The following is a 10,032-nucleotide window of genomic DNA, read 5'->3' on the forward strand; positions in this document are numbered from 1 at the left end:
ATGACTATTACTGTTTTCTATTTTACATGTTATTGATGTGTTCTATTTTTTTTTCTTTTACATGTTACTTGCTTGCCTTTTAAAACAATTAACCCAGCAATGCAGCTAATACAGTCCTTGTTATATTTAATCACTGCAGCTTCATCTGAAACGGTGAAATTAACAGGAAGGGTCATTTCATACCAGGAAAGGATTTATATAACAGAAAAGATTGACTTGATAATTGCTAGGTTTACATTAAAAGAGGCAAAAACTAATCCAGATGACATGCTTTAAGATCTTGTGTGCTTAAAAAAAAAAACCTAAACAAAATGCCTATTCATTTTGAGGAAATAGTTGAGAAATTCCAAAACTGAAGTGCCTAGCTATATAGTAACTTTTAAACATAGACTGAAACTCATAGCCTTCCATTTGAAAGAACTACAGATACCGTTCTCTTTTATTCTAGGATAAAACAAAATTTATTCAAAACCAAAACCAACAGGCCAGAAAATATAAGAATTGGAAAGGGAGACCAGACCAGCAGCTGAAGATGAAATGCTATTTCAGCACGAATATGGCTCAGTAAGAATTAAACTATGTTGTAACTACCTTTATTAAACCCATTCCTTGAACTTAACTCTGGCTGCTTCTTAGAATACTGACTGCTCCAGCGTCAAATACTGCCATCAAATACAGCTGATCATGATCTAAAACAGATTGCCATATACATTGAGTAAAAGCAGAGTTTAAGAAATGGCAGGCTACATTCAAAATGTTTTTTTTCTTTCCAAAGTCAGTAATGGTCCCAGGAGCATTTTTTAAATGTTTTCTGCAAACTATTTGGAGGAACAAATGCATTTTGAAACTATTGCACTGGAGTTATACTAATCCTAGTTTCAGCCATGCTTTTTCCTTAGACACATCCAATTTGCCAATTTTGGGGCCTCGGCATTATAATCAAGTTAGATCTTTCCTAGCTCAGCTCTCACAAAACATTCAGCTAGTTAATAATAATATTAGTTTCGTACTAACTCTAGAGCTGAGTTAATTCATCCATTCAATATTTGCAGAGGTTCAAAACGAGCAAGAAGGTAGTTGCAGCAAGGCAATCCAAATTCCATTTCTTTTCATAGCATCACAAGGTTGGAGGGCTTCAAATCCAAACAAAGCAGAAGTCCTTATACCAGCTCAAAAGAAATAGTTCTCCAGTTTTTTCTTGAAAACCACCAATGATGGAGCAGCTACAACTCTGAGAGACAAGCTTAATAGTTCTCACTCTCAGGAAATTCCTCCTTATTTCTAGGTTGGACTTTCCTCTGATGAGCTTCCTCTCATTGTTTCTTGTCCTGCCTTCAGGTGCTATGGAAAATAAATAGCCGTCTTTGTTAAGTTTGGGAAAAGAGAGGCTGAACCAGAGCATGAGTGCAACAATACTTTATTATAACAATAAAGGGCTGACCGTGCTTGCCACGCCTGGAACTGGCTCGCAGCGATCAGCAACTGGTCGGACCCCGCAGCCTGCTTTTATAGCTGGCTGCTGGGGAGAACCAACCAATGGGTAAAGGGAGAACGCCCGCAAAGTGAATGGACCTGAGTGAGAACTCCTAGAGTCCTCAGGACATAACACCCCTTCCCCCAGATGCGAACACGCATAGTCTTTGAGGTAGGCAGGAGGTTTATGTTGGCGCCCGGAACGGCGCAGCTCTGGAACGCTGACTGTCCGCTCAGAGTCTGTCTGGGAAGGCAGAGCCGGGTGAGTGTCACCAACATGCCCCTCAGTTCGGGCAGGCCCGGGACTCGTAGGGTTGGTCACTGGGGACGTGCTCCCGTAGACTGGATCGGGCTGGTCCACCGTCTGGGCGCCACTGTCCGAGCTTGGGTTTTCTGGACTGACGGTTGGTGTGTACTGGTCGCCGGGAAGGATGTGGATGTGGGGTTGATGCTGAGACCTCCCGTCGCTTTGTGATTCTGGGTCCCTGCTAGTGTGGGTGCTGAGGCGCCTACGCAGCTGGTCCAGGTGCCTTCTCCAGACCCGGCCGTCCTCCAGTCTGACCCGATACGACCTTGGTCCGGTGATGGCCACGATCTCGCCCGGGATCCACAGGGGGTCACCAGCGAAGTTCCTCACGAATACTGGCTCCTGTAAGATAAAATGTCTAACCCCCGATGTGGAAGCGAGGGGAGAGTCAGGGCAGTATTGTGGATGAAGTCTGTCCAATACAGTCCTCAGACGCCTGCCCATCAGGAGCTCAGCTGGGGACTTATTGGTGACTGAGCAAGGAGTTGAATGCTGGCTCATCAGGAAACGCGAGAGTTTGTGGTGCCAGTCATCTTTACTGAACCTAGCCAGGGCTTCTTTAGTGGTCCTGACGGCCCTTTCAGCCAATCCGTTACTGGCAGGATGAAATGGGGCTGTGAAAATGTGGCGGATACCCAGGTTGGCAGCGAAATGGCTGAACTCGGTTGATGCGAACTGCGGGCCATTGTCGGAGACAATGGAGTTGGGTAGCCCGTGCGTAACAAACAGGCGTGTTAGTACGTTGGTGATTGCTTGTGTGGTGGTCGTGGATAGCTGTGCAACGTCAATCCATTTAGAATAGGCGTCCACGACCACTAGGAACATCTTCCCATGCAAGGGGCCGGCCAGGTCGATGTGAATTCTGGACCACGGAGCGCTGGCGCTCTCCCATTTAGTAGGGGTGGCAATAGGAGGAGCTGGACGGGATTCCTGGCAGGGGTTGCAGGAGCTTACCCATCTAGCGATGTCCTCGTCGAGGCCCGGCCACCATACGTAGCTGCATGCTAATGCCTTCATTCTCACGATGCCAGGGTGTCCCTCGTGCAACGCCTCCAGGACTCGGGTACGCAGTAAGGTCGGGATGACCACTCGAGTGCCCCACAGTAGACAGCCCTGCAAACTGGACAGTTCCTGCATGCGGGTCTTGAAAGGTGAGAATTTGTTTTCAACATTGCCACCCGGCCACCCCCTCCTCACCCAGTCGAGCACCTGGGCGAGTGTTTTGTCTGCCTTGGTTTTAGCAGCAATGTCAAGGGCAGTGATGGGGAGGTCCAATTGTGTTACCTCGAAAATAGCGTGGACAGGAGCAGGGTCTTCAGCCGGAGCCGGCAAGGGACAGCGGCTGAGAGCGTCAGCGTGGGACAATGTTTTACCTGGTCGGTGTATGAGTCTGTAGGAGTAGGCTGCTAGGAAGAGGGTCCATCTCGTCATCCTAGGGGAAAGGACTTGAGGGGTCTGTTTGTCCCCAGCTAGTAGACCCAGGAGGGGCTTGTGGTCTGTGACCAGCTCGAAAAAATGGCCAAAGAGAAATTCGTGAAATTTTTTCACTGCTGCAACAGCTGCTAGAGCTTCCTTATCGATCTGGCTGTAATTACGCTCTGTTGCGGAGAGCGTCCTGGAGAAAAAGGCAATGGGAGCCTCGGCGCCATTGGGAAGCCTGTGGCTTAATACTGCCCCAATTCCAAAGGGGGATGCGTCTGCTGCCAGCACTAAAGGAAGGTTTGGGTCGAATTGAATAAGTACCGCCTCTGACGTGAGTAGTGATTTCACGGCGTGAAAACCATGGTCTTCTTTGTGCCCCCAGTGCCAAGGTGACTTTTTATCCAGTAATCTGTGTAGGGTTCAGCTACTGATGCTTTATGGGGCAAGAAAGACGCAGTAAAAGTTTAATAGCCCCAAGAAGGCCTGTAGTTCCGTTTTGGAGGTTGGAGTGGGTGCCTCGTGAATTGCCTTAACCTTGGACTCCAGGGGTGAATGCCTGAGGCGTCAATTTTATAACCCAGAAAGTCCACCTGTCTAGTGGCAATGGCGCATTTTTCTTTTTTTCAATTTGAGGCCATGCTGTCTGAACCTCTCTAACACTGCTCGAACTCTCTGGAAGAGTTGGGGTCTGTCCCTGGCCGAGACCAAGATGTCGTCAAGTAGGGTACTACTCCAGGGAGGCCCTGTAAAATCCGCTCCATGAGGGATTGAAAGATACCTGGGGCAACACTTACGCCAAATTGGAGACGCTTGCATCTGAAAGCACCCTGTGAGTGACAATGGTCTGGAGTTCCGCTGTTTGGTTGTCAACAGGGAACTGTTGATACGCTTTGAGACATGTCCAATTTGGCAAAAATGCTGCCAGGTTCAAAAGTGTGTAATAAATGCTGAATGACGGGCACTGGGTAAGCGCTAACTTGTAGAAACTTATTGATTGTGGTCTTGTAGTCCGAGCAAATTCTCAGGCTACCGTCTTTTTTGAGGGGTGTGACAATGGGCGTCTCCCATTTGGCAAAATCTGTTGGCTCAATGACCCCTTGTTTTAATAGTTTATCCAATTCAGCATCTAGTTTTGGCCGAATAGCGAATGGGACCCTACGCGGTTTTAGCCTGATTGGGACTGCCTGGGGGTCGACTGAGAACGATATTGGGGTACCGTTATAACACCCAAGTTCCTCGCTGAATACATCTGAGTAATCAGCGAATAAGGAGTTAGTGTCTGAGGTTGAGACAGCATGGACTCCTGTTAGCCCTAGGCCGAGATGGGGAAACCAATCGAGCCCCAATAAGATAGGGAGATTGCCGTTTACTACCACTAGAGGTAGGTGACCTTTAAAAGCTTTAAAACTGACAAGGAACTTGCCTCTGCCGATCACAGGAATGGTCCTCCCCTGGTAGTCCTTCAGGCTAAACTGACACTTCTGGAGCCGGCTAGTTGATAGGCTGGGCTGGAGCCTCTTGAGGGTGTTCCACGAGATAATTGAGAGCGCTGACCCTGTGTCAACCTCCATGCGGCACGGTTTACCTTCTAAGTAAACGGAGAGAGAGATTTTACTAACAGTGTGGCAAGTGTGTTTGGCACGGTGCTGTGTGCGACAGTTCAATACTTGCCTCTGCGGCCCCGAGTGTGAGACGGGGGGGTGCCTTTGTGCTGAGCCTTGGCAGACTCTCGCGATGTGCCCCCTTTTATGGCAGTTATTGCAGGTGGCTCCTTTAAACTTGCAGGTGGCCCTCAGATGAGATCCACCACAGGCTAGGCACAGTGTGATGTGCTTGGGTGGACCGATGTTTTCTTGTTTGGCTCCTACCTGCGGCCGTCTGTCGTTTGAGAGGCGGTGGACGTCGTTTTCATCACTCAGGGATTCCTCTGCTACCACCTCCTCGGAGTGGACTGGGATTGATGTCAGCTTGGCAGTCGGGCCATGGATTTCGGTGGCTGAGTGCGCTGCCAATTCTGCTGCTAAGGCCTCCTCGACTGCTTGTGCGAGATTGAGGTCTTTTTTCGCGAGGAGGCGCCTTTGAAGGTGTAGGTCCTTGACCCCGCAGACTAGTTGATCGAGGAGCATGTCCTCCAGGTAGGTTCCAAACCCACAATGCAATGCTGCTGTTCTGAGAGCGCCATATACTGATTAATGGTTTCCTTGTCCGCTTGCTTCCTCATACGGAAGGTGAATCTCCTGGCAATCTGTGAGGGCCTGGGAGATTAGTGGTTAGTGAGGATTTCAAGTAGCTCTGACCAAGGAACGTTTTTCAACTCACGTGGAGCCACGAGGGCTGTGGCAGTATCGAAGACGATGGCTCCACAGTAGATCAGGAAATACGATTTTTTCCGATGTTCTCCAGCATCAGCAAGCCCAATTGCATCGATATAATGGTTAAAACGGTTCTTGTATGATTCCCACTTCTCCTCATCCGGTTTGAACGCTGGGAAGACTGGATTGGAGTTCATGGTGATGGGGCCGGTAGAACAACCTGTGGAAAATCTCTGGGGCAGCAGAAAATGTTCTAGTGCCTGTGGCAGGCAAGTGATTTCAGCTCTGGAGAGGCTTTTCGCAATCTCTCTCTCTCTCTGGGTTAGCCACATTTGGCCGTCAGCCGTTGGTGGCTTTAAATTCGCGCCTGTGTGGGCATCAGTGACTTGACTACAGCGCTGTGCTGTGCCTTTTAGGTTTGAAATTCAAATGACAGCCGTTTGAATTTCGCGCCTAAACAATGAGCGGCTGCGGCTCGCAGCGCTTCACTTTCCCTGTAGCTGGGCTAACAAGCGGCTACAAACGCTTCTAACTTTCGATCTGACCGCTCTCTGGCTGCGGATCAGTGTTCGCTTCTATTGCTTGCTGGCCGCTTTCTCTGTCGGGCGGACCAGCGTTCAGCTCTTTTTGTTTGCTCTTTTTGCTTGCTGACCGCTCTCTCTGGCTGCGGATCAGCGTTGCTCTTATCGCCGGCCGATCGCTCTCTCTGGCTGCGGATCGGTGGCTAGTGACTCAGCGGTTGCATGGTGCTTCTGGTAGCCATCCCATCCTCGTCGCCAGTGTTAAGTTTGGGAAAAGAGAGGCTGAACCAGAGCATGAGTGCAACAATACTTTATTATAACAATAAAGGGCTGACCGTGCTTGCCACGCCTGGAACTGGCTCGCAGCGATCAGCAACTGGTCGGACCCCGCAGCCTGCTTTTATAGCTGGCTGCTGGGGAGAACCAACCAATGGGTAAAGGGGAGAACGCCCCCGCAAAGTGAATGGACCTGAGTGAGAACTCCTAGAGTCCTCAGGACATAACAGTCTTCTTCCACTGTAGCAGTCCTTCAGGTATTGGACGACTGCTGTCATGTCTCCCCTCAGTCTTCTCTTCATTAAGCTAAACATACCTTGTTCCTTTAGCCATTCTTCATAGGATATCAGTGGTACAGAGCAGTACTATACATGTATGTGTGTCATCTTGCAGAAGGTTCCAATTGTATTGTCATGACTGCCATTTTGTCAACAGCTACTGCTGAGGTAAATACCTGGTATACATAAACTTACCATAAAACAAGTACAACAGCATTTGTATGGCTTATATTTATACATGGAGGAATCACATTAATCAGACAAGATGATTATCCACAGGATGAAACAACATTCCAGCATCCCATCCCACAAGATCCACTGGATTAGCCAGATTTTTATGGTTTTCCTAAATCCAACCTGATCCCAGCAACATAATTTCTCAGTGAAAACTAATTCCCTCCAGAGGAAAGAAAAATATTAAAAAGACAGGGATTGGAGAGAGAAGTTAGAGCCTCCTTTGGAAAGACCAGAAGTAAGAACTAAAATAGGACCAGTGACTAACTATTAAAGACATGCAGGTTTGCTGAAGGATTGGATCTTGATTGAGACACATCAAGTGAACATTGGAGCATATAAAATTAAAATTATTTCTTTTAAAGAATTTAAAATTTCTTTTAAATTCTTTCTTTCTCTTAAAATTTCTTTTCTTTCAACTTGGTAAAATGTGGGGTCTTTCCAAATCTATGAATTTGTCCTTCTTGTAGATTTGGACACTTGGAAAATTTTGTTTCTATTCTTAGCCTGAAGGCTATGGCTTTCAAAGGGGAGCCAAAGATACATAAAAATAACCACAGTTGTTTCTCAGTGGAGATTCAGTCTTATAGCCACTACAGAGGGTTACATATTGTATAATTACTGAGTGTTGCTTATGATTTATTTTCTCATGGATCTAATTTACTTTATGTTCTACTTTTGTTTTGGCAGACAAAAACTCATTTCTTAAAATCAGCAATATAACAGCAATTGAAATCCATAAAAAGTAGCAGATTAATTATAGTTACAACAGTCTTTGGTTTATGGGGCTGGAATCCTTAGGTCACTACCAGATAGTAATTAAAGGTTCCCTCAAATTTATGTTGCCCTTCCTATATTTTTTTATTTTATTTTATTTTATTTGTCAATTGTTTACAAGATAATAAGTATAAGTGTATACATAGTTATGAATACATGAAATGGGTACATATAAGAAAAATAAAATAAAAATAAAAGAAACAATAGGACAGGGACGGTAGGCACGTTGGTGCGCTTATGCACGCCCCCTCTTAGGAAAGGGGTGAGGTCAATAGTAGACAGTCTAAGGTTAAAGTTTTTGGGGTTTGGGGAAGAAACTACAGAGAATATCACAGAGCTTGGCAAAATTTGGGGTTGTAATATAACACTGTCTACTCACAGCAACCGGCATCTCCTTACGGGTGGCTGTCTTAATTGCCATTTCCTCTACAACTACAAATTACAAAGAGAGGAAGCTTTTCTGAGTTGCTCCTTTCTGTAGGAATCTTGTCTTTGGTCTTCTTCTAACTGTGGCACTTTCTAGAGACAAAGCAACACCTGAACATCCAAGTTGACCCCAGGATGTTGTAACCATCGTAAATACATGCTGATTGCGAAGCGCCCAAATTTTGATCATGTGCTTGTGGAGATGCTGAAGCAACAGTCGTAAGTGCATCGATTGTAAAGGCTGACTACCTGTTCTGTTCTTACACTGGATAAAAGACGTCACCCCTTCCTGTTAGCTAGGACCCTGTGCTACTTTTTAATACTTTTCACCCTATTCACTGCTATCTCTGATCAAAATGCAGACTCAAATCTGTCAAATTTTAGTTTCTGGGACTACAATTAACACTGAATTGAGTGAAAGCAAAGGCCATTAATGGGTAAGATGAAGATGGGAAGAGGATGGGCCAGTTTGGAGACATAGGTGGGGGCTGCTTCTTTATTTTTTCCCCCAGATTTGGGGGATGGGGGGGGCAGAATTTGTCAGAAGATGCCATCCTTCTTCAAACAACTCTTTCTGTTTCTTACTGTGTATGTCAACGTCACAAATTCCTTACATTTTCATACTCATCCCCAGTACACAATTTAGCAAAGAAAGATATGGTAAGTTCATTTTGAAAAGTAATGTATTTGGTTGCAACTAATACGGTCTCCTTTGATCTTATTTCTCACCTTCTACTACTCTCTTGCAGCAGGCATAGCTAAATGGCACAGCTGGTAAAACCTGATGACCCCTAAAGGGTTAAAAATAAATGAATCAATGGACAGAAAGAAAGCCATCTCCACAGGATAAACACTGAAAAAGACAGCTCCAAGAAGCTGATGACACAACCTGATGTACTAATGGCAGGCAAGACATGATACTTTATTGTAATTGCTACAAAGTATTTTAGGAAGCTTGAACAGCATTTACCCAGAGCTAAGGGTTCACAGGTCAACACGTGTGAGAGTGCTCTATATGTCCCAATAGACTAGCCCATTGCTATAATTTAAATCCTTCCAGATGTCCGGAAGAACCTATGGCAGACATTCAATAATACAATATCTTGGATTTGTATTGCTGGACTCCTTGATAGCTTCTGCCCAGCGGTGGTCTGAGAGATCTATTTATTTTAAGAAGCCACCAATTGGGGGCTGCTTTGCACATATCTTTTAAAACAAGTATAGTAAATAATCAGCTTGCTCATTTATGTTATTTTTCAGTCATATTTAATGTCTGAATACATGGAGACTTCCTTTTCAGTGTAAAGCTAATAAAAATATATTATAAAAATGCTGGGAGATCATCAAGATAAGATTCCCTATTGGGAATTGCGCTAGAATTCTATTCCTAGTTTTCGTCTCTGTTTCCTTATTGCCTTTGACAATCATGATATTGCAGAAATTATGAAGATTTACTGCTGAGATGGGTGCATGCTGTAGACTAGAAGCATGTAGCTCATATATATCTTTTTACTGTCCTTATTAGTGAGACAAAAAGCCACTTCACTGGGGAATTCTAATGCATTAAAAACAATAAAACAAAAATTCTGTTTACATCCCATTTTTGGTTCCTTAGAACCTTTATTTTCAGCTTCTGTAAATGATCCAATAATCTCCTTCTATGATGCAAACTTCCCTAACATCTTTTTTGTAAGGCTGTTTGCTTGTTGCAAGATGTCTAACATAAGCTTCCTTGATATAAGCAGTTCCTGAAAGACAAAACAATACTTTTCTACATGCTGATTTTAGAAACAAATTGTTTTACACATGGGACGTTTTTCTGGCAGACTGATCAGTGCTGATACCCATGCCATGGTTGCAGCCATTTGGGTGGAATTCAGATCAGTTCCCATGGAAATGTCTAAGATTTGTTAAGTTGTGAGTTCCAGTCCCACTTTAGGCATGAAAGCCAGTTGGGTAACTTTGGGCCAGTAACTCTCTCTCAGCCCCCACAGACCTATTGCACT

General features: G+C 45.2%; 1 long non-coding RNA gene across 1 annotated transcript; it reads left to right on the forward strand.

The window, feature by feature from the left end:
• The first annotated feature begins 465 nt into the window (after positions 1 to 465).
• On the forward strand, positions 466 to 9,134 carry LOC148126930 (uncharacterized). The gene is made up of 3 exons (XR_015741428.1): positions 466 to 564; positions 8,124 to 8,245; positions 8,776 to 9,134. It is a non-coding gene; the product is annotated as an uncharacterized LOC148126930 (long non-coding RNA).
• The last annotated feature ends 898 nt before the right edge of the window (positions 9,135 to 10,032 follow it).

Source organism: Pseudonaja textilis, chromosome 2 (genome assembly GCF_049901715.1).
Source record: "Pseudonaja textilis isolate UNSWEBS1 chromosome 2, rPseTex1.2, whole genome shotgun sequence".
NCBI lineage: Eukaryota > Metazoa > Chordata > Lepidosauria > Squamata > Elapidae > Pseudonaja > Pseudonaja textilis.